At 47.0% G+C, this 24,293-nt stretch overlaps 1 protein-coding gene and 1 long non-coding RNA gene across 16 annotated transcripts in view; one reads left to right on the plus strand and one right to left on the minus strand.

Annotated features, from left to right (window-relative positions):
* The window catches only part of GLI2 (GLI family zinc finger 2), a 245,751-nt gene that overhangs the window by 136,256 nt on the left and 85,202 nt on the right, over positions 1-24,293 (minus strand). Inside the window, exon 1 of one of the 6 annotated variants that reach the window (XM_072960819.1) lies at positions 21,986-22,080. The exons of the other annotated variants lie outside the window; for them this stretch is intronic. The gene's annotated coding sequence lies outside the window, so the exon portion shown is untranslated. Of the gene's footprint in view, positions 1-21,985; positions 22,081-24,293 lie in introns of those variants that run through there. 6 annotated transcript variants of the gene reach the window in all.
* LOC140696572 (uncharacterized) lies at positions 592-9,885 on the plus strand. Of its 10 annotated transcripts, XR_012073047.1 has the most exons (5): positions 592-1,292; positions 1,712-1,854; positions 2,902-3,162; positions 3,342-3,529; positions 8,173-9,020. It is a non-coding gene; the product is annotated as an uncharacterized lncRNA (long non-coding RNA). The 10 variants fall into 10 exon arrangements; XR_012073055.1 differs by lacking the exons at positions 2,902-3,162; positions 3,342-3,529 and adding an exon at positions 9,711-9,885 and having other exon boundaries at positions 8,173-8,391; XR_012073051.1 differs by lacking the exons at positions 2,902-3,162; positions 3,342-3,529 and adding an exon at positions 9,711-9,884 and having other exon boundaries at positions 8,173-8,432.

Genomic DNA, 24,293 nt, shown 5'->3' on the forward strand with positions numbered 1-24,293 from the left:
GTGGGAAAAGTGAGGCTCAGAGCAACAAAGGCTGCTCCAGGCTACCCAACTGATTGTGGAGGTAGGTCTTCTGACTCCCCTGTCAGTGCTCTTCCACTGTGCTCGGCAGTGAAGTGTCTGGGCAGGGGCTGGAGACCCTCCAAACTTGCCCTGCATCCACTACAAAGACACAGGAAACAGGGTTTGTATCTAAGTAGGGCTGATTCACTCATTTTATGTAGATTCTAAGATCATCTGTCAACCAGAGCAGGGGTTGGTTAGCAAACTGCATCCTGAGGGCCTTATCTACCCACTGTCCTTGTTTGATTGGCACACAGCCCTGCTCTGACAGGCACACACCATTCATGCTGTTTTTACACCTCAACAGCAGGGGCGAGTAGTTGCAAGAGAGACGGCGGGTCTGGACTGCAAAGACTGAAATATTTACTATGTGGTGCTTGACAGTCCAAAGGGGTTGACCACTGATTTAGAGCTGGGGGAAATATCAAACACATCCTGCCAGGAGTTACTCAGGGCTCTTCTGTGACATCAGAAAGCACCCCAGCCCCCAGGTAACAGACCTGGTAACAAGCCCAAGCCAGGATGCACTCAGTCTCCGGCAGAGCCACGCTGCTCCTCCCCGCCCCAAAGCCCCTCTGACACCCTCAGACTGCAAGCAGAGAACCTGCAGAATCACAGCTCTCCTGTGGCCTCACATGCTGACCCTAGCTGGGGTGGCGGTGATTTTCCTTTTCCAAATGTTTTCCTAGAAGACACCTAATGGCCTTCCACAGCACCTCTGATGCCCTGTTTGGGATTATTTTTATTGACAGCAAAGTACGGATGGGCACGGCTAAAGGATAGACAGATCCCACCAAACGTGCCACCTCACAGCTCAGGTGGGTCCTGAGCTTAGGTTCCAAGCGAGCCTAGGGAGTCACAGTGAAGGGCTCACCCTGCCACAGCACAGCTGGAAGCCTGGATGTGAATCCGGGCTGTGGGACCTCGGGCAAGTTACGTCATCCCCCTGGGCAGCAGCTGTCTGTCTGTAAAGGGATGATGACAGGGGTGTTGGGAGGACTGAATGAGAGCATCCCAGCCAAGGGGCTGGCCCATAACACAGCTCAGTAAACGCTATCACTCCCATCAGTGCATCCTGGAATGGAAGAACAGAAGCCAGGCTTTTATTTAAAGGCGTCCTCCAGTGCACGCCATAGCTTACGACAAAGACATCTTCTGGTAGGTCAAAATCTGACCAAACGTGACGCTCACATTATTTTAGTGCCATCTTCTACAGAATCTTCTTTAATTTGGTGAGCCAACTTTTTTTTCCTTAAAGAATGCACATGATTGTACCTTTAAAGAACCATACAGAGAGTTATCAAATCGAAAAGTACAACTCTTATCCAATATTTCCCTCCTCCAGCCTTTCTCACTCAAGGTGATCAATGTTAATAATTTATTGTGTATCTTCCCTGGAAGGCTTTTTTTTTTGGGTGGGTGGGGGGTGACCCAACTTTTATAACACAGTGAATGACTCCTCAGTCAGATTTCTACCCAGACCACTGAAAGTCTAATATAAGCAGCTCTCTGGAATGTACTCATTTGAAATACAGTTAGAAAACCTTTCTTTGAGTTCATTTGCAGATTATCTATAAAATCGACAAAACTATTTCCTGTGCCTCCTACTAATTGTCATTTCTCTAAGGGGTGTTTTCATTCACTCATTCAGAGATTGTACATTGCATGCGTGTGAAGGAAGGTCTTAGGAGAATTCCTATAACTGCAGGTTCAGCCCAGAGGAAGCCCAGGAGGCCAAGGCCAGCCCATCCGTGGTGGCAGCCTCGAGTTCAAGCCCTGGTTATTACTCAGAAGGTTAGTAAGCTGCCGTCTGTACCCGAGACACATACTCTCAAAGGTGATTAGGGCACAAGACGATTTCTTGCAGTATTGTTTGAAAATAGTAAGAGATTGGAAATCTACATACCCATCAGAGGAGGACTTAAGTAAATTATAGCCCATCCATATAATGGAATACCAAACAGCAATGAAAACAAATGAAGAAGCGCTCCAGGTCTGATAGAGACCAATTTCCAAGATACATTGTCAAGCCGAAATAGCTAGACGCCAACACTGCATTAAAAAACATATATGTGTCTGTAAATTTATAGATGGGCACACATATATAAATATTCACAAATCTATGTATTATTTACACGTACATCTAGAATATCTCGCAAAGGATGTGTGGGAAACTGGTGACATTGGTTGCCTCCAGGGAACAGAACCAGTTGGCTGGCGGGGAGACAGAGTTAAGAGGAAGATTTTTTTTTACCACATACCCTTTTGTAACTATTGAATTTTGAATCGCGAAAGAGACACTATTTAAGATAATGAAATAATTTAAAAACTTAACAAAAAGCCAAATACCTCCAATTGTCCCCAATGAAGGGTGAACTGGAGCAAGAGAGAGGGGCTACATTCATCCTTCCCAGACCCCGAGCAAGTAGCCTCACCATAACCAATCACACACACACACGCACACACACACACCCCCTCCCTCCCGACTGAATTTGCCACAGACACCCTACCCACTGAGGACCAGGAGACCCCAGCTGGTCAGTTCTCTGGCTTCCCAGCACCTGACACACGGCAGGTGCTCAATAAATATTCTTCAAATAAATAAAGACAAAGAGGAAATTCAGGAAGTAATAATAGTATATATATTTAAAATCACCATTCTCTACTTTGAGGTCACCTTAAGCCCCTGAATTCGGTGTCAGGGGAATGAATCACTGTCACCCAAACAATTGTTTGTAGATAAGGACGCACTCACAGAATGGTCAGGGGACCTGCCAAGATGACTCATTAAAGCAGCAGCAAGGAAATGAGATACAACAGGCCCTCCCCTCTCTCCACCAGGCCCCGTCAGAACCCCAGACACAGAAGCCTTGGTCCCCGTCCAGGAAGGCTTAGTCAGTCAGTGCCTTAGCCAGTGGATTTGGGAATAAGGCAGACGCCAAGGATTTCCTCTCCTGAAAACCGACCACTTTGCGGATCCTTCGCCTGGAGTGGATAATAATTACAGCTCTTTCCCAAAATATGGGTTTCTTTCCCCCATCAACCTCATTCCTCACCTTTAATTTTGCATATGAAAAACAGCAGCATTAGTGACTTGACAAGGTAAGCTGAAGGCTCTCCAGCTCAATAAATGTAATGGTTATCTATTTAGAGGCACATTTGAGGTGGAAAAAAAAGGGGGAGTGGAAAGCCAAGAGGGAACCTGGAAACTAAAGCAGGAGCAGGTGGGTTGATGCTGGGAGGCCCCAGGGCATCTCCGTAACCCAGTGGTCCTGTTTTAGTGACCCATGTAGGGAGAGGACAGGAGACGTGGAGCCCATAAAAGATGAGAAGTGGGAGCTGAGACCCCCTGTGCAGTCGAGCCCACTGGAAGGTTATAGCTTTGGTGGAGAATGGACACCCTTTGATGTCCACCAGCCGAGGGACACCGCAAGACTGCCTGGTGTTTACACTTCTGCTTGGGAAATGGGTAAAGGATTTATAAAAAGTCTCCTCTGAGTGTTTGTACCAACTGCCTGCCTTCTCACTGGGTGATGGTTCAAAATGACAGTCCCCAAAGGGTCCCGGAGCCCCCAGGCTATGAAAAGAATACAGAGTTGATCCTGTGTTACTCCTGAGGAACTGGTAGAGTCATACAGGAAACCACTTTGGAGGGAGAAAGCCTCACTCAAGCCACATAGCTTTCCTACAGATAAATCTCTATCCACTGTATAAATATACCACAGCTTCTTTTTTTAATTTATTTTTTATTTTTTGAAGAATGACATTTATTTATTTAGGGTTTTGGGGGGAGTGGTAATTAGCTTTATTTCTTTATTTTCAGATAAGGTACTGGGGATTGAACCCAGGATGCTAAGTACACACGCCACCACTTGAGCTATACCCTCCCCCTACCATAGCTTCTTTATCCAGTCCTCTGTTGATGGACATTTAGGTTGTTTCCATGTCTTGGTTGTTGTCTATAGTGCTGCTGTGAACATTACAGACTCAAAGACATAGTAAACAAACTTATGGCTACCAGGGGAGAAAGAGGGTAGGAAGGGATAAATTAGGGGTTTGAGGTTTGCAAATATTAACTACTATGTATAAAATAGATTTAAAAAGCAAATTTCTACTGTATAGCACAGGGAACTATATTCAATATCTTGTAATAACCTTTTATGATAAAGAATATGAAAATGAATATATGTACATATATTTATGACTGGAACACTATGCTGTACACCAGAAATTAACACATTGTAACTGATTATATTTCAATTAAATAAAAATCTCTAGTAACAATCCAAAATTACAAAATACACACACCCATGAGCAGGATCTGCAGACACCACAAAGAACTTAGCAAAGCCAGCTTGAGAAAAGATGAGTGAATGAGTAACATAAAGGTAAAAAAGATGAATATGAAAAAGAGTTGAGGAGACACAGAGGATGGAATAAAAGCTCCAGAAGGAAATAAGAGAGACTTGTGGGAAAGGCATGCTTTGAAGAGACAACGGAGGAAAAAAATGTCCAAAACTGAAGAAAAACTAAGAATTTTCAAAAGAATCAAATTGCTCCATATCAGAACTCTTGGGACGGAGCTGAAGCAGGACCTGAATACACGCTGATGTCAGGGAGAGCAGAAACATACGAAGGATGAAAGTCAGTCATGGAGGGACCCAACTCAAGGAATTCGGAAAATAACACTGATGCAAACCTAAAGAAGGAAGTACAGGATATAGCATGAGAAGAAATCAGTAAGACAGGATACAAAGAGACGAGGCGGAATCAAGCTTCTGGAAAGGACCAATAAAGCCAACAAATCTCTGTTAATTAAAACACAGAGAAGCACAAATAAACATCACTAGGAATAAAAAGAGGGACATAGCTACAGACACTGCCAATACATTTAGATACCAGGAGAAACTGACACATGACTAAAGGGGATGGGGGGTTGACTGATTTAATGGAAGGCAACTCACAAAGAAATAAAAAACTGTTATTACCTCTAACCACTGAATAAACTCAATTAGTAGTTTTATAAAAAACTTCTAATAAAACCAGGCAGTTTGGGTTTTTTGAGGAATGAACAATCCTTAACATATGCAAATATTTGAGGACAATCCTTAGCCTGTATTTGATATATACAAATATGAACATATGCAAATGTATGTTCAAATGTATATGTTAACATATACAAATATTTTAAAGATAATCCTTAACATATACAAATATTCGAATATTTGAGAGAGGAGTATTCCTTAGCATATGTTATCAGGCTAATTTGGTGACTACTTTAAATAAAGACAGAAGGAAAGTAAATTCATAAGCCAAGTTCATTGCTGAATGTGGATTCCAACCTATTAATGGAAACATTACCAATTGAATCCAACAATGTAAACTTAGGTGGATTAATCCCAAGAATCAATGCTGTTACAATAATAGAAATGTATTAATATAAAAGTCATTCCAATAAGAGACTAAAGAAGACATTTTATCAATTTTTTTTCTACATTTGCAGAAAAGCATTGATAAAATTCAACATCCCTTCACAATTACGGAGCCTTAACAAAATAGGACATTTTAAACCTAATATAGGAAATCTACCAAAAATCATTAAATATTATTCTTTTGGTAATACTCAGAATTATCCCCTTTCAAGTCAGGAACAAGAAAAAATGCCCACTCACCAAATTTCTGTTCAACAGTGAAGATTCCAGAGCTGTGGGGTCCAAGATAGTAACCGCTCACCACTTGAAATATGATTTATGAACCTGAGATGTGCTCTAAGTACAAAGAACACACTGGATTTTGAAGACTTGGATAAAAAAGAATATAAACGATTTCAATCATTTTTATATTGATTGCATGTTGACATGATAATATTTAGGTATATATTTAGGTATATTGTGTTAAATAAAATACATTATCAAAATTAATCCCACCGATTTATTTTTACTTTTTAAAATGTGGATATCAGAAACTTTTAAATCAAACGTGGCTCACATCATATTTCTATTGGGCAGTGATATATATTCTAGACTGCACAGTAAGATGCAAAAAAGAAATAAAAGATGTAAGAATTGGAAAGAAAGAAAAAGATTCATAATTTGTGAATAACATGACTAAATAAAATATCTATAAAAATTTATATAGATACATTTAATAAGACATCACCAAGATTGCTGGAAACAGGATTAATATATGAAATGCAACTACATTCCTAGACACCAGCAATAAAGAATTAGAAACTATCATTTTTAGGTATATATTCACCATTTACAAGACCAACAAAACTGTAGGGTACTCAGGAATAAATTAAACAAAAAATGTGAAAGAGCTTTATGATACAACTAAAACTCAATTAAAAGACTTTTATGAAAGACGTATTAAGTAAAGATTATGATCATAGGTGGGGAAAATTCAATATGACAAAGATGGCAATCTTCCCCCAAATTAATCAAATCAGTTCAATTCAGTCCCAATCAGATCAACTCAATCTCATTCAAAATCCCAATAGGGATTTTTCATGGGATCTTAAAAAAAAAAGTTTATCCTAAAGTTCTCATGGTAGAACAAAAGCCAAAGAAAGGCCGAGACAATATCAAAGAGAAACAAAAGAGGGAATTCATCCCATGAAATATTGCACTAAACATAAAGCTATGGTAACTAGACAGTGTATGATGGCAAATAGAGAAACGAACGGGCCACTGCAACAAAACAGTGAGGCCAGAAATAGACATACATGTATGTAAGGGAAATTGACATGTGACAGCTTTTGCATTTAAAAATTAAGAAATGCAGTAACAGCTACTGGGACAACTGCTTATCTATATAGACAGATAAGACAAAATTTGATTCCTATGTCATGTCAGAGATAAAACAATTCCAGCTAGAGTATAAAAAACTACATGGAAAACATAATTTTATAATTTTCCAAACAATACATGAGAATCTCTTTATGACCTCTAGGTAAGAAAAGAACTCTTGAGACATAAATACATGCCATACGTCTGACTACGTTAAAATGTAAACTTTGGTCCTAATAAACCATACCATACAAGGATAATGGTCAACCAAAGACTGGGAGAAGAAATTATTTGTAACACATCTAAACAACAAATGACCAGTATTTCTCAAAAAAATTAAGAAGAAAGCAGACACCTAATAGAAAGCTGAACAAAGAAGATGAATAGGCCAACCAGGGGAGAAGAAAACAAAATGTCCAGTATGTGAATGAGGGGGTGCAAATTAAAAGATTATTCACACTTATTAGATGGCCTCCCAAATTCAAACCTAATCCAAAAAGTCACTGTTTGAAAAGTTGGGGGTGAACTTGTCCAGCCACTTTGAAGAGAGCAATTTGGCAGCATCAAAGCTGAAAATATACACGTCCTACAACCCAGCAATTCTACGCATGTAAATACAGGGGGGCTTGAACTTTCAAACTGTTCCCTGTGATGCAGAGAAATATACATTACATCACAATGTAGCCCATGTGTGTGTGAGCAGGCACACACACATACCTGCTTCCAGTGCCCTATGATATTCCTGTGATATTTTCTGATTCATCTTTTCAAATGCTGTCTGTTATCCACAAAGCTGATTCCGTAATGCCTTGCCCTGAATAACTCCTTGTACGTGTACACAAGGAGTCAGGTTCCACTCAGCAAAATGTAAACAATAACAACATTTGTAAACAACCTAAATAACCCCAACAGGAAAGTAGATAAATGGACTGTGGAATCTTCATTCACTGGGGAGCACACAGAGCTTTCAATGAGCAAATTAGCGCATCAGGTAGGGACGTGAATACACCTCAGAATTAAAATATATGCAAGAAAAAATATCTCTGTACACACAATAGCATCTTAATTTTCAAAACACACTATAGGTGGACAGGTACATATGTAGTTTAAAAAACTGGAATCATGCCTGGGGATGATAAACAGGAAATTTCCTGGAGCAAGGCTACCTCTGGGTAGGGGTGGGGAAGTAGAGCAGGTAATGGAGTCGAGGAGGGGCAGATAGGGGTCTAAAGTGGAGGTGAATTGGTGGGCAGGGCCCTGCCATTGGTGCTCGTCTGCCCAGCAGGGACTGCTTTATCACTAACATGTTTCCAATTGCCAGGAAAGAAAAAGAAGTGGACTGACTTTTGGACAATTCTTGAGTTCTCCGCAATGTGCATTCCCTATTGTCCGTACTGAGGGCGGGCCAGCTCATGCCGTGACTTGCCACCGATTGAAAACAAGGGCAAAAAATGCCTCAGGCCTGCCTGAAGGAGGGGCGTGTCCACACAGGGCGCTCAGACCTGCTGAGGTGGCACCGACAGGATCCGCTGCACACCAGGCACGTTCCTGATCTCCATGTACCCTTCCAGGAACCACACGGTTGGTGTCATTATCCCCATAACAGATGAGGAAAGTGATGGTCTGAGTCATTTTCCCAGGGTCACCCACCTAGCATGTGTCACAGCTACCATTTGCCCCTAGCCTTCCAATGCTGGCTCCAGGCTTTACACTATCACTCTGTCGCCACTGTTTCATTATCACCTTCCCTTCTTCAGAGAGACTTGCTGCTCATTGGTGTGGTATGTTTATCAAAACCACAGTCACTTTACCAAAATTATAATGTCTGCTCCCAAAAGGCAGCCCACTCACAACTGCACGCAAGGGCCACGTACAACCAGGGGGAAATTGGCAGAAAACTTGTGTGGGTTTAACCAAGAAAACCCGGGACATAGAGTCACTGAAATGCCCATATGAGGACTGCACAGCAAGGTCCTGCCTTACACATGGCCTCCCAGCCCTGGAAACCAGGAAAATGCCTTGCACATGATCCGCTACAGAAAACTAGTGACAGAAAACTGGTGACTTGCACAATGGTAGTACTTGGCAAGGGACAGAGCTGCCAGCAACAACCAAGGGAGACCAGGAAATGGTCTGTGAACTAAAAGGTCTGTAGCCACCTGGACCCCATCTCATGGCTCCTGATTATTTGTATTAACTACATTTCCTGTATTCCTGATGCTCTGGCATCTGGGGTCTCACTGACTGGGGAGAGATTGCCCCTCCCAGGGCTGGTGAATTCTGAAAGATAGCACAGGGCTGGCTGGGGAGGGTGCCTTTCATATGCAAACCAATCAGTCCAGAGCCCAGACTCCGAAACACCTCCCAGATCTGGCTTTTCTATTCCAGGAGGCAATCCTCCTCAGCCTTAATCACCCCAGGCCGGGTACCAGACAGCTAGAGATGACCCTATAAACCAGAGGGTGCTGGGATTATTCAAACTAGCCGACTGCAAGCCTGCTGACCCTGCCTCACCCATCCCTTCCCGCAAAAACCACAATCAAGGTTCCCGCCCAGGCTTTCCCCTCGCTCCTTCTGCCTCCAGCACCCGGGACTCCTTCGGACTGCTCCCAAGGTGGGTGTGGCCCTGCACGGTGTGCTGGGCTACCTCCTCTTCCGGTTTGTGAGTGACATACTATTTAGTGACAATCATGTCCCAGTCTCTTGGCCTCACCATACCTGAATAATAATAAAACCTACATTTTAAACATTACTATAATTATTTTTAAATTTTAAACACTACAATTAAAATCTTAATGATTATAATTATAATTATTAAAATATTGTTATTATAGTAAAACATTACTGTGCCTTATGCAGAGGACCCAGGGTGTTATGAGGGGGTGAGCACCCCCAGAGCTGTGCACAGACATTGAATCCGACTGAGAAGTAGACCAAAGCACTGCGGACGTCAGCCAAGCCAGACGAGCCAATGACAGACCCATTCCGTGCTACTTGCGAGTTTTAAGAACTAAGATGGTTTTGGGAGCCCTGGGAATTGATTTCCAACTGAATTTTAAACCTTGGTTTGTGGATTCTGCTGAAAGAGAATCTTAAATTCAAATGCGAGTGTTCCTAAATGGCCTGCATATTTCCTAAGTGCCAGTGAGCAAGACTGGGGCACCGAAGGACCCCGCCGGCCCAGGAGCCTTGGCAGTCCTGGTGACCAGCAGAGTGGAGGGAGGTGACCTCCATGTTGGGAAGTGGCTGCTGGACATGCACCAATGTCCGCAGGGAGCAAACGACTCCGAGGGAAGCAGCACACATAAGGGGACCCGCTCATCCAAGGTGCGGGGACAAGGCTTCAGCTGATCCCTATGACGGCCCTGCAAGGGCAGCCTGACTCTCTGGGTCCTGCAGAGTGGGAATGGGCCACACAGAGGCGCACTGATGTGCCCCAGGTCAAGCACTTAGGCAACAGCAGACAGGGATGCAAATCCGGGCTCCCAGCCCGAAGCCTATGTGACCTGGTGCCTGAGCACACACTGTCATATCACCATGTCTTGGGGGACAGTCTTTTCCAGCTGTCCCTGTCTTTCCAGAGGGTTAGGACCTGGAGCTTCAGGAGCCTCTAACCTGCCCGCTGCTGCCCTGTGGAGGACCCTGTTCGCTACGTGTCCTCCAAGCTGCGGCAGTGAAGTGAACTGTCTGGGTCACACAGCCAGGTGGGCAGAGCTGCCCTCCGGCTTCGGCTCCCTGGCTCCCTGCAGAGCAGAAACTTGTTTCCTTCCCAGTTGTCCAAATACACCCTACAGAATCACAGCCAGGTGCACCTCAGGGACAGGGACAGGAGCCCCAGATTTGCTCCTGGAGCCCGAGATCTGCTCAGACCAGGCTAGAGCTAGAGGGTGGACGTCTTGTTCCCTTTAAGGGCAGACACAAGAGCCATCCCAAACAGCCACATTTCTGGTTGCACACAGCTGCCTGCCCTTGAGTGCCCTAGTGGAGAAGGCAAGGGAGGTCTGCACTCCCAGCATCCATGGAGCTGACTGCCCCTGGCACGCAGGCTTGGTCAGCCACACTGAGGAGGCGAGGCCTGGAGACCGGTGCCTCTTGTGGGACCATTAGCCCACTCTGAACTGGGCAAGTATGTATGGGGCCAATGCATGATGATTCCCTCATCACTGTTGACTGGGAGAACCGGCTAAGAGCTCACTGTGGTGCCTGTGTGGGATGTAATCTTTTGCCAGGTGCTGTGGCAGACACAGCCCAGCAAGGGCCAAGCCCACTGGCCAGTTCACAGGCTCAGACTTTGGGCAATAATATTCATAATACCCCCGATACTAGCAGCATTTAGTTAATCCTTACTACATGTGGGCACTTTATAGGCATGGCCTCATTTATTCCCCACAACAGTCCTGTGAGGTAGGAATCATGGCCAACCCCATTTACAAATGAAGAAGCCGTGGTATATTTATGTGATGGAATACTACTCAGCCATAAAAAAGAATAAAATCATGCCATTTGCAGCAACATAGATGGACCTGGAGATTGTCATTCCAAGTGAGTAAGCCAGAGAGAGAAAGAAAAATACTATATGATATCACTTATATGTGAAATCTAAAAAAAGAAAAAAGACATTAATGAACTCATGTACAAAACAGAAACAAACTTGCAGACATAGTAAACAAGCTTATGGTTACCGAGGAAAGGGGGTGGGAAGGGATAAATTTAGTAGTATGAGATTTACAAATATTAACTACTATATATAAAAATAGATTTAAAAATTCCTTCTGTATAGCACAGGGAGCCAAATTCAATATCTTGCAATAAACCTTTAATGAAAAAAATATGAAAATGAATATATCTATGTATATGCATGACTGGGACATTACGCTGTACAGCAGAGATTGACACATTGTAACTGACTATGCTTCAATTAAAAATTTTTTTTAATTTTAAAGAAAGAAAAAGAAAGATAAAGAAAAATACCATATAATATCACTCATATTGGAATCTAAAAAAAGATACGAATAAACTTATTTACAAAACAGAAACAGATTCACAGATATAGAAAACAAACTTATGGGTACTGGGGGGAAAGGAGGTGGGAAGGGATAAATTGGGAGTTCAAGATTTGCAGATACTAACTACTATATATAAAATAGATAACAAGTTTCTACTGTCTAGCACAGGGAAATATGTTCAGTATCTTGCAGTAACCTAGAATGAACAAGAATACAAAAACGAATATATGTATGTACATGTATGACTGAAACATGATGCTGTACACCAGAAATTGACACAACATTGTAAACTGACTATACTTCAATTTTTTAAAAAATGGAAAAAAAAATGAAGACACTGAGGCCTGGAAACTTCAAGGACTTAGTGAGCATCCCAGCGGTATTCAAATCTGTGTTCCTACCCACCAAAGCATGCCCCATCTCCCTCCCCAACCCTCTCACTGCCAATATAGCATGGGACAATGACATGTACCATCAGGGGTTGTGACAATCAAAGACAATATACGTAAAGTTCTTTTCACAGTTTCAGTACATTGAAGATGTTCTCTGAATAGAAAATCTTACATTGCTCCACAACCCCACAACCGAAAAAAAAAAGGCATAAAAATACTCTGAGCCAAGCCTTTCTATCCACCCTGAGTGTGAGCCTGCCTGGCTGTGATGCATACAACCTTTCTCTCAGAAAAACCCAGACGCTGCCCTGGCTTGGCTCGGCAGCCTGGCAGGCATGACGGCTGTCCCTGGGCACCGGTCCCCACAGGTAGGGAGGTCACTGCACCACGAAGATCTTCCTTGAAGGAGCACCAGCTCAATCAGAATAATTACCAGGGGCCTGGACTGAGTGCCTCAAGGAACTGCAAGTCTGCTTCAGGGGCCCTGTTAGAGGGAAAGCCAGACATCAAGACAGAGCCCACCACCACTCAGGATGGACCTCCGTGTGCAGAGAGAGGCAGATGTGCGGGGAAAGGGGCCAGAGGTAAAGAGACAGAGTGAGAAAGGAAGAGAGACTGGTAGAAAGAAAAAGAATAATGGAGAGATCAAGAGAGTGAAGAGAAGAAAAGAGAGGCAGAGAGACAGACAGTGGAAGGAGGGACAGAGAGAGCGACAGGGACAGGAAATGAATGAGAGCAACAGAATGTCAGGAGGAGGGGTACAGACGGACAAGCAAACAGAGCGGCAGACACTGCAATGAAGTCAGAGAAGGACAGCAGGAATGGGAGACAGGAGGTGGAGACAGCCACGCGGAGACGCAGGGAGAGTGTGATGGGGACAGACAGGCAGGAGGACAGAGTCCCACAGGCTAGCTTGGTCTGATGGGTCCTGCAGGGAGAACTTGGCCCCCACCTGCACACTCCCTCTGCAGCGCGTGGCACTGGCCTGTCCAGCAGACAAGCCCACTGTCCCCACTGTCTGCCCTGAGTCTGGCCAGCCTTGCCTGATTGAAATGAGCTCCCAGATCCACGCCGGGCTGCACGTGTTGTCAGCATCATGCTGTCTCCTCATGAGTCAGGTGGGGCCTGGCAGGTGTCCTGTATGTCTGTGTGTGTCTTCGCATACACAGGCACGTGAGCCCAAACTCGCACACACAGGTTGAGCAAACCTGCCGCCTGGCAGAGCACAGCCTCCCCTCTGCTCATCCAGCATCACAGGGCTGATGGCCTTCTGAGGACTCAGGCACAGTGCGGGCAGGGGCTAGGGTGGGACCCTCTAAAGACAGAAGGAGCTAAGCCACTAAGTCAAACGTGACGACAAGGTGGGACACCACCCTCCCTGATGGTGGCACTGCACAGCCCACGTAGCTGTACCCAGAAGCCAATCTAACACTTGTCCTCCGGGACTCAGACTGAGGATGGAGACAGCTTGTGCGCTGCCCACAGTCTTGTGGCTGGTCCGGAAGGCCACCACCACCGCCAGACTCCCACCTAGATGACAGCAAACTCTAACCTCCAAACCTGCCACAATTTTCACCCAAAGCACTTCTGCTTAAAAGCTACCTCTTGTTAGCACACACGTGTGCACACAGGCACACCTCACCCTTCCCCAAGATATGTGCCCACTGCCTGCCAAGCCCTTTCCATCCAACTGCCCAGCACAGTGCTGACTCAGAGGGAACTCAGCCCCACACTTGCCTCTGGGACCCGGGGGAAGGAGTTCCCCAAGGAGAGGGTCCTGGTGAGCTTGCAGGATCTCTAGCCCACACCGCCCCCTCCCACAGTCACCATGTCCTCCACCCCAGGCCCTAGCCCACAGCCCCAGTCCAGGGGGCACTCAGTGAAGGGATGGGATGCTGGGCATTACGAGAATGCGGTACAATGATGATGACATTGGCCAACACGGATCGGAACAAGTTACCAAGCATCCTGTGAGGTCAACACCTTGTTATCCCCATTTTGAGCTGGGAAACTGAGCCTGGGGCTCATTCTACTTGCAGAATGCCACACAGCTAGTAAATGGACGGGCTAGGGCTTAACCCTAGCACCTTCCGACTCCCAGACCTGAGGTCTTAATCACTGAACTACTTTTGAGTAAACTGGCCTCATCAAGCCACAGACCATGGTCAGAAATACATTCAGAGACTCCCACAAAATCCCACTCTATAAAACCTGTAGAAAGAGAGAGTTTATGGAACTTCTACCCTATTCTCCTCATCCATACGTGAGACCATGTGAGTGTATGTGGGTGTGTGTGCATGCGTGTGTAAGTGCACGTGATCATGAGGGTGTGTGTGTGAGTGTGCAGGATCGTGTGCTGCCTGCCTCCCCCCTGAGCCCAGGCCAGCCTCAGCCTAGAGGGGTGAGGTGACCTTTCAGGGAGGTTGTGGGGAAGGGTGACCGTGGACAGTGATTCTGGGGAGCTGGAAGTCACGGCCTCAGCAGAGAATCCGTTTTAGTAACAAGAGAAGTGAAATGACGTGGCAAATTATAGTGTCTGACCAAATAAATTATTCCTTTCATTTCACCGTTTTGTTTGGAGGCAAGCTTTAAACCTCATCTCTGAGCCTACTCAGCAAGTGCTTACTGAGCGGATTTGGCTGTAATTAATATGAATTTAACTTTCTTTTCTTTCCCAAGGCATGGAAGTGGAGGAGAAACGGGGCAGGGCAGATTCCTCCGGGCTGTGGGCTGGGTGAAGTTTTAATAGCTTCACAGACCTGTGCAAGCTACAAGGGCCAAAGGAACTGTTAATTGATGCTTCCCAAAATAACCTCAGCCTGTCTGTAATAAGCTTATGCTGGATTTTAATTCTTTTTACGGAGAAGAAAAAAAATCAGATTTCAGTTTCTCAAACCAACATACTTTCCACAGGTCCTGCCCTCAGCATCTGTCTGGGGTTGAGAGCTCCAATGTCATGCAAGTCTCAGGCCAAGGGGTTCAGACAGGAGGCTGGTCTCTTGGAACAGTGACCTCAGGTCCAAAAGAACACTTCCTCAGGAAAGCCGGGGCAGTGTCCCAGCCAGCTCTCCTCGACTATAAAACAAGATGGGTGGGTGGCCCAGGGCCTCACGTTGGTCACAGCTTTAAAAGTCCATGGATCTTTGGACAGAATTCAATATACATATACGTACATATGTATTATATGTATAACTGAATTACTTTGCTGTATACATGAAACTAACAATGCAAATCGATTACACTTCAATAAAAACAAGAATTAAAAATGAAAAAAGAAAAGTCTGTGGGTCTTTGGACCTGGCTCCCCACTGATTCTTTTTCTTAAATTATTTAAATTTGAGAATTCTGCTACAATATACATCACACAAACTTTTTCATTTTAACCATTTTTAAGTGTACAGTTCACTGTACATGCATTAAGCACATTCATGTTGTTGTGCCCCCATCACCACCATCCATCTTGAGAACTTTTTTCACATTCCAGCTGTACCCATTAAACAGTAATTCATTGGTTCCCCCTCCCCAGCCCCCGGCAACCACCCTTCTACTTTCTGTCTCTATGAATTTGACTACTCTGGGATCCTCTTATAAGTGGAGTCATACAGTATTTGTGACTGTCGTGATTGGCTGATTTCACTCAGCATAATGTCCTCCAAGCTCATCCATGTTACAGCACATGTCAGAATTTTTCTTTTTAAGGCTGAATAATATTCCACTGTATGTTATACATCACACTGTGTATCCATTCGCCTGTCTACGGACAGTCGGATTGCTTCCACCTTTTGGCTATTGTGAATAATGCAGCTATGAACATCTGTGTACAATTATCTGTTCAAGTCCCTATTTTCATTTCTTTTGGGTATATACCCAGAAGTGGGATTGCTGGGTCATACAATTCTATGTTTAATGTTTTTTGAGGAACTGTCAGATTGTTCTCCATAGCATTTGTGCCATTTTGCATTCCCACCAGCAATGTACTAAGATTCCAATTTCTCAACATCCTTGCCAACACTTGTAATATTTTCTGGGTTTTGATAGTGGCCATCCCAGTGGGTATGAATCCCCCTGACTCTCCATCACCCACTCCAAGCAGAAGCCCTGGCTCAGGTGGGCTGGGTTCACTACTTAGCAAGAAAAATCAGTGGCAATTTGCATTTGGGCTATCCTACCATCAAAGGATGGCCATGGGGCCGGGACAACTTTCCCACCGTTTGCATTTCTGGGCTGATTCTGAATGAGTCCCTGAAGCAACTCATCTGATTATTGATTTACACAACATTTATTAACATGTGCAGTGCCAGGCATTGTTCCAGCTGGGGACACAGTGGACTGGATGAGAAAGCGAGATGGTGGGGTCCCCACCCTGAAAGACCCCGTGGCTCATGTGGCTGAGGTGTGGGGAGACGCAGCATTGGGGGGAGGACAGAGGAAGGGGAACGGGGCGGGTGGGGTGCTGATCTGAAATGGGCTCCGAAGGTTATCACTGGGGACAACACGTTATCACAGGGAGACTTAACTGCCTGATTCTGCAATCATTCCCCGGGGTGGCCTGGAGCGGACAGGCCACAGAGGCTTTGAAATCTGACAGGCTTGGGTCCAAATCTGCCTCTCTGACCTGTGTGACCTGGAGCACCTGCTCTTTCTGGGTGTCAGGTCACTAATTGGTAAAGCAGAAATCCAGGCAATTCCCATATTTTGCTGGGATTTTTTTTTTTAATTGAAGTATAGTCAGTTACAATGTGTCAATTTCTGGTGTACAGCATAATGTCCCAGTCAAATATATATATATATACACACACACATACATGTATTTGTTTTCATATTCTTTTTCACTAAAGGTTATTAAAGGATATTGAATATAGTTCCCTGTGCTATACAGAAGAAATTTGTATTGTATCTATTTTTATATAGAGAGGTTATCATTTGCAAATCTCAAACTCCCAAATTTATCCCTTCCCATCCCCTTTCCCACTTTTGCAGTGATTTGAGGCTGGAGTCTGGACATAAAATAAAAATCTCCATCAGCCCAAATCAGCTTTGTACACCTCAAGAGGACCCTATGCAGGTGGACCAGAATCCAGTTCAGGGGGCTCCTCTGTGTGCAAACACACTTTGCTCCCCAGCTAAGCAGCAACTGAGGGAGTCGGCGGCATTCAGAGGCCCCCGTGTGAAAACTCCATGTGCAGAAACACCAGAGGTAAAAACTGGCTCAGGAGCTTGTGAAACGGGAGGCAGGAGTGAACGTGACCTGATGGAGTCCACTCCCCTCGCGTCCCCAGCCGGCTCGGGCACACGCAGGCGGCAGGACGGCAGGCAAGGGCACACACTCCATCTCCTCTGTCTGTCTCTTCCTCACACTAGCTGAACTCGCTCAGTTGGGTGCGTGCAGGTGCTTGCTGACCACAGCTCCCTCCCAACCGCCCTGCTGGGCGGGTTGTAAGCAGTGCAGCTGTCCCTGGACAGAGCCTGGCTGCAGCCCAAGGCCCTGCTCTGTCATAACAAAGGCAGCCGCCACCCAGCCGCCTCCCTTAATGCCCAGCCACAAGGGCCTGTGGGGTCCACACTCCTTGCATCCTGCCCCTTGCTGGGACCCTGCTGGGCCACAGCTAGAATGCAAAGTTCTGAGCCTCCGAGGCTCGTTCAAGTACATCTGTGAATCAGAGCAGACACAGGAAGGAGGTGTTCCTGTGATCCTCCGCCCAGTTATCCAAACAGCTCCTGGCCAGCAGGGGCTGGGCTCTGCGGACAGAACATAGCCCAGGCTCTGCCCAGTTGAGCACAGGCTGCTGGGGGAGAAGAGTCATCAGACAAGAGACACAACAGCACTTTGAGGGCGACGGGAAGCACCGAGGAGGGGCAAGTGGAGGAGGCTGTGATCAGGGAAGACTTTCTGGAGGAGGCGAGCAAAGGATGGGAAGGGTGCGCCAGGATGCTACTCTCAGGTGAGAAGCATTTGAATGTGAGTGGCTGCAGAGGTGGACAGGGCCAGGTCTTGCGCTGTATCATGTGGGCCTGTGTTTCTAAAAGCTGAGTAGTGAGCAACCTCCTTCAAAAGCAATGCATTCTTTTGGACCCTCAGCAGCATCTTTAATTCTCCCCAGACCCCTACATCACACTCGAGTGGTGCCAGAGGCCTGAGGACTCCAGTGTGAGAAAAGCAGTGGGGACGCCCCTCTCAGTAGTGTCACTGACAAGGGGGTTTGAGTCGTGACATCTCCCTGTTGTTTGGACATCATACTGTGGGGACATCTTATCTCCCAGCAAAGTTCCCCGGGGTGGGCTCTACCCTTCAGAGACCACCTAGAACACTCCTCAGAGCTAGTCTGAGAGGTGCTGATATAGACCCACAGTGGGCAGGAAAGGGTTTTCAGACAGAGAGAGAGCAGCAAGGGGCACTGGCTGGAGGGTATTTGGAGGGTCACTCTGAAGCCACAGTTTTGCCTCCTCTGAGGTCCAGTGTTCATGGGCCTAAGAGCCAAAGCTCAGAGGGTAGGCCTGAGGACCCCCAGCCTCCTGGGGGAGAGAGACAACCAACTATGTGAGAAAGGGGCTGCATACCCTTGGGGGTAGGGTACTGCCAGGGGCACCTCCCCAACAGTCAGGTGGTGCCCCCATCACCCTGCCTCAGGCTCCGGGCAAAGAGAAATTATTTTTTGTTCCCTGTTCTTCCCTCTCTATTGCCCAGTCACCTCTCCCACATGACAGCCTGATAGTGAATGCAGCGTTCACATTCACATTCACGTCCTTTAATTAGAGTGCCTTGTCTCTTCCTACCAGCTGTGTGACATGGGGTAGGCGAGTTACCTCTCTGAACCTAAGTTCCACTGGTTTCTTTTTTTCTTTTTTTTTGCTATGGCTATGGCCTCCTACTGCTATAAAAAAAAAAGTAATCCCAAAGTAAATCCCCCAAGATATGACTACTTAGATTTCTATTACCAATAAATCAGAAAAGCCTATTTTTTCTTCTTATATAAAATTAATTTACCACAGAATTACATTAAATTAACTAAATGCCTTTGTGCAAAGAAAACAGGGATATTTTGATCTGTGTGTGGTTCTACTGGAAAGGGGAGAATTACCTAGCGACATGGAAAGCTAAGGGCCGTCACACGTGTAAATCCTCCCGTGGGCACAAATGGTGGGTCCTGCAAGGTGGGTGCAGAGATGACAGCCCCTCTCTTCTCCTGCAGCATTGGCACTGCCCCCTCTGCCCCTCCCTGTGAAAATCCTGCAGGGCTTGTCTGGCTCGAACTCCATCCTCGGTGGGAGGAGTGTTTGGTTACCTACCAGTATTCCCTGGGCTCTACCCCAAGACCTCTCTCTCCTCTCCAGAGTCTGCGGTGGCAGGATGGGGGGAGGTTCTGTGGTCAGAGAATCAAGGGAAGTGATCTGAACCTTGCCTCCCAATGCCTAGTGTTCCACAGACGGCCCCAGGCCACCCACTTCCCAAGGTCCCACTGCAAAACTGCTACACATGGACAGATCACAAGAGATGTGAAGTTACACATGTGCCCTCTCCCACAGGCCAGCTCAAGACCAAATCCTCCTTGATGTTACAGGAAATTTCAGCATCTTACTAGGCAAGAAATGTCCCTGCCTCTTCCACAAGTGTGGAACCTGCACCCAGAAACGGAAGCTAATTTAACGATGAAGGGGGTCCTCTTCCCTCAGCCCTCACACAGCTCCTGTCCCTTTCCCCAACCCAGTATGGCTAAATTTATAGATTTGAGATTGCTGTAAATTATAATTATACTGCGCCAGGGGCAGCTTCCCATGGCAGAAATTAAAAAGCAATTCAGGTAAATGATCTTTAGCTACAGCAGAGCGTCCCTGCAGAACTCATTAAGTCCAGGGACCAAACGGCATACCGAAGACGGGTGCCGCCTGCTGCATGTCAAATGCTGCCTCACCTTGGAAACACAGGACACAAGCAGGGGGAGGAGCAGGCGTCCCAAGAGGATACCTGCCCATCCTTTACCTGCCTCTCACAGCAAACGCTGTGTGCACCTGTCCTGGGGTCTCCCCTGACACCTTTTTGGGCTGCCACTCCTAGACCACTCTCTGGAGATGCCCACTGGGAAAGGGGGCAAATTTGGAGGTACCTGCGGAAGAGCCAGGGAAAGGGGCAGAAAATGGAGTTGGCATATATTTAAAATTAAATCAGACGAGAAATTAGTCATTTGGGCTGCATTATACATTTCCTCTGAAGCTTTGAACTCCAACAGCCCAAGGACTTGTTTTTCAAATTTCCTTAATTGAACCCAACACTGAAAAAAGAAGTAATTGCAAAGAAAGAAAGAACTGGAAAAAAAATATGTGCTAACATATGAATGACAGGAGGTAGAATCAGGGAAGAATGTGATCATGTTCATTGTGCTCTTCTGCATTAATCAAATTTGCAGATTGCTTTAATGATCAGAAAAATGGTAAACATGTAATTTGCAGAAATAGCCCTGCTTGCTGTCCTTACGACCTTTAGCCATTTACTAAGAGGCAGTGGGGCGGGGACCATCTATCTTGGGTTAATTGTGGCAAGTGGCACAAAGAGCTCCTGAGTTGGGGGCGAGCTCAGAAGTTGGGGGGACACAGAGGTTATGGAGCCCTTGACCAGTCGGGCTGATTGCTAACGTGCTTCCAAAGCCATTTCGTCCACGTGCCTTGAGCCACGGTGCATGCCCGTTCCCCGGCACTGCCTAGAACTCCTACCAGCTGCAGGGTGTTGTGCCCACAGCCGGATGGACGCAGGGACCAGGGATGCTCTCTCTGGAAAGCTATTCTCACCTACCACGCTTCTGTGAGTGTATCACCTGCCAGGCATCCAAGGGCTTCCCTAATAACAAACTCCAATAATCCATACTCCCAGCGAGTGGGTGCTTTTACAGATGGAACACTGGTGCCCAGAGAGATGAAGCTACTTGCTCCAGGCCCCGTCCAGCTGATCAGTGGCAGAGCAGGAACACGAACCAGGCTGGACCTTAGCCACAGCAGCCTCCTCTCCAAGTTGGAGACGTGGGACACAGCGAACACTGATGGATCAGCAGCCTGCCTCCTCGAGGCTGCTCTCCCCTCTGCCCTGTGGAGTCAAAGTCCAGAAACACCCACTGGGTACCACAGATGGCAGCCTGGTCCAGGGGAGGCTCTGCATGACCTCGCCTCAGTGCTGTCCAGCTGGGCAGGTCACCTGACAGTGAAGAGCCTCAGCTTCCCCATCTATAAAATGGGATTGCATCTGCCTTGGGGGTTCTTAGTATAGACTTGGGGAACTTTGCAAAGGGCTGACTGGGGCAAAGTAGAAAAAACAAAGCTCTTTCAAAGTAGATGTGAGATAGTCTGCAAGTCAGCCTCCCATCCGCTTAATGAAGGAGGAAGAGTGAAGGCAGGTGGAGTGGGCCACCCATACCCTCTCCTCCTCACCCTCACATCCAGCTCTCAGCCAGGCATCCAGGCGGACCCCACTCCCTGCCTGTGAGGCTGGGTCTGGGGGTTGGAAGCCCCACCAGACACTAGTTTACCAGGCCCTCCGTGGGCCTGACAGCCTTGACCAGAGCGAGACCAAACACCCTCCCCAAAGCTCAGACTTCCTTCTCGGCTGCCCCAGATGTCTGCAGGATCTAGGCATTTCTCCCATGGTGCAAGTTCACTCATGATGCTGCTCGGCTAAGCCACAGGCCCATTCCTAATTTGGACATTTTTTTTCTCCCAACATCCAGTCAAAATAGGAAAATACATCACATACCAGGTCTAGTAAACTTGATCCATGAAGTCCAGGAGCCAGTTAACCACCAGGCACGTCTGCCCCTTTGCAACCGCGTGAGCCTCCCCAGCACAGACACCCCCAGGAAACGCTGTCCCCGTCACATCCTGGTGGTGGCTTGGCTGGCCACTCTAAGACAGCCTGCCGGTCGGGAAGGAGCGGCCCGCCCGGGTCTGGTGCTCTGGGCCGTGCACACACATTTCCCATTTCCCCAGGAGGGGGGGCGCTCCTGGGTCCTGGCGAGGCATCTGAAACCACGGGGAGGCCACACACCAGTCACTGAGTCGGCACATGGCAACCCCTTCGAAAGGCCTCCTGGTCACAGACGGATTGAGAAAACATGCACTTAAGCCAACTCAGCAAATTGCTCCTTTGGCCACTCAGGACTACAGGCCCGGGTAGAGTGGAGCATCTCCTCCTCCAAGTCCCCGAAGCCGGAGGGCGACTCATCCTCCCTGCCTGCTCCGCTGCTTAAAAGGCACAGGCCCCTCACTGATGGGACACTGAGTGTTTAAGGAAAAGTCAGTCCCCTCCCCACTAGAAGGAGAAGCTCCCTCCTACAGCACCCACACCCTTTCCTTTTCCACTGAAGTTTTCGCCACCGAAGAAGGTGAACTCTCACAGAGAAGTAACCAGATGCACACATGCCAGGCGGATACGTCTGCTGGCCATCCCTGTGGGCATCTGGAGGCCCACATGTCCACAACCGGCCTACCCAGGGGTTGCCGGGATGGGATCCCCGGCCAGGAGTCCACCCCAGGGAGACCCTCGATGCAGCTCTGTCTTCTGACACTGGCTCTCTTTCTCCTGCATCAGCCTCTGACGTTATCGCCCGGAGAGGGGGACTAATGTTCACCAGCTGGCTCGGTGGTTTAACCCTCTCCAGCTTCCAGCGTGTCCAACTGGGACGAAAGCTCACAGTTCCCCTCACAGGGGCCCCAGAACTGAGTCGCTGTGAATTCAGCCAATATGAGGGCAACAGCTGAGAGTTCCGATCAGATGAGAAATCAGGGCCGGGGTAGGTGAGGGGAAGAGAAACTGTTCCAAAGACCCACCCTCATTCCACTGTCCTGATTCTAAAGGAGCCCGAGGGAACGCAGACACAGCGGAGAAAACCAGACAGAGGCAAAAGGGACCTCCTGGGCCTTTCTTTCGCCTGCCTTTGCCAACCTCAGTCTTTCTAGGGTATGATGCTTCAGGAGAAGCTGCTAAAGAAGGTCCCTTCAGAAAAACGACCACCAGTCCCCAGTTCACACCGTCTTGGCTGACAACCTTCCCTCTGCCTGCGCTCATCCTCTGTTCCTATGCCCCATTTTTCTGACTAGTGAACTCCTAGTTAGTCCTCATGCCCTAGCTCAGGCACGCCTCCTCCAAGAAGCTCTCACCACCCTGAGATGCCAACCCTGTGCTTGCTTGTCAGTCCCTCCTCGGAGCTCCCTGGGGGCTCAGAGGATGGGGTACTTGCACAGTGACTGATGAACGCCCACCGCCAGATGAAGAAACTTCCTGTCACAAAGCCCCTCCGATTTACTATTCTTGAGACCAAGGCTCATGTAGAATTCTCTGCTGGCCGTTGGGGTTCAGCTGCTGGGAGAAGGATGGCAAAGGGAGGAAAAACAGAGGGGCTGGAGGAAGAGGACAAAAGCATTCCCTATTACTAGCATCCTAGCACACTGAATTAACTATCTACCATCAGTACTTTGCAAGTGCAGAACAAACCACACCCAGCTGAGGTCGTTCACCCCTGAGGGACAACTCTCTACCAACTGTAGCAGGAACCTAGAAAGAGATGAGAAGTCCCCAAGCCCCCAGATCTGTGCCTCAGAGGCCTTGCCCTAGGTAGTGCATAATTCATCCTTAGAAGACTCTCCTAGGCCCTAACTCAGTGCTTCTGGATTCTTGGTTTAGAAACAATTCTAACAGATTTATATCTGTTCGATATAAGTGGATATAAGTTGAAGAGGACAGGGAGTTGTAGCTACTCCAAATAGCAGTTATCAGCAGAAGGCAGGAGGAGGGAAGCAGCAGTATGAAGGAAGAGGCGCCTGCGCTTAGGGCTCAGATAGACTCAAGTTCAAGTCCTGGCTGAACCACATAATGGCTGGGTGGCCTTGGCAAGAGGCTAACCAGTAGGCCTTCCATAAACATCCAAATGCTTTTTTTTTTCCCCCAAATGCTTTTTGAATTAAACAGAATTGAATAATTGAATTTGGCCTTGGAGAAACCTTGGGATTTGGAGAGGCAGAGGGCCTGGAGGAAGACACTGGCGGGTAGAAGGTGTCCCCGGCAG

Source organism: Vicugna pacos, chromosome 5, assembly GCF_048564905.1.
Source record: "Vicugna pacos chromosome 5, VicPac4, whole genome shotgun sequence".
NCBI lineage: Eukaryota > Metazoa > Chordata > Mammalia > Artiodactyla > Camelidae > Vicugna > Vicugna pacos.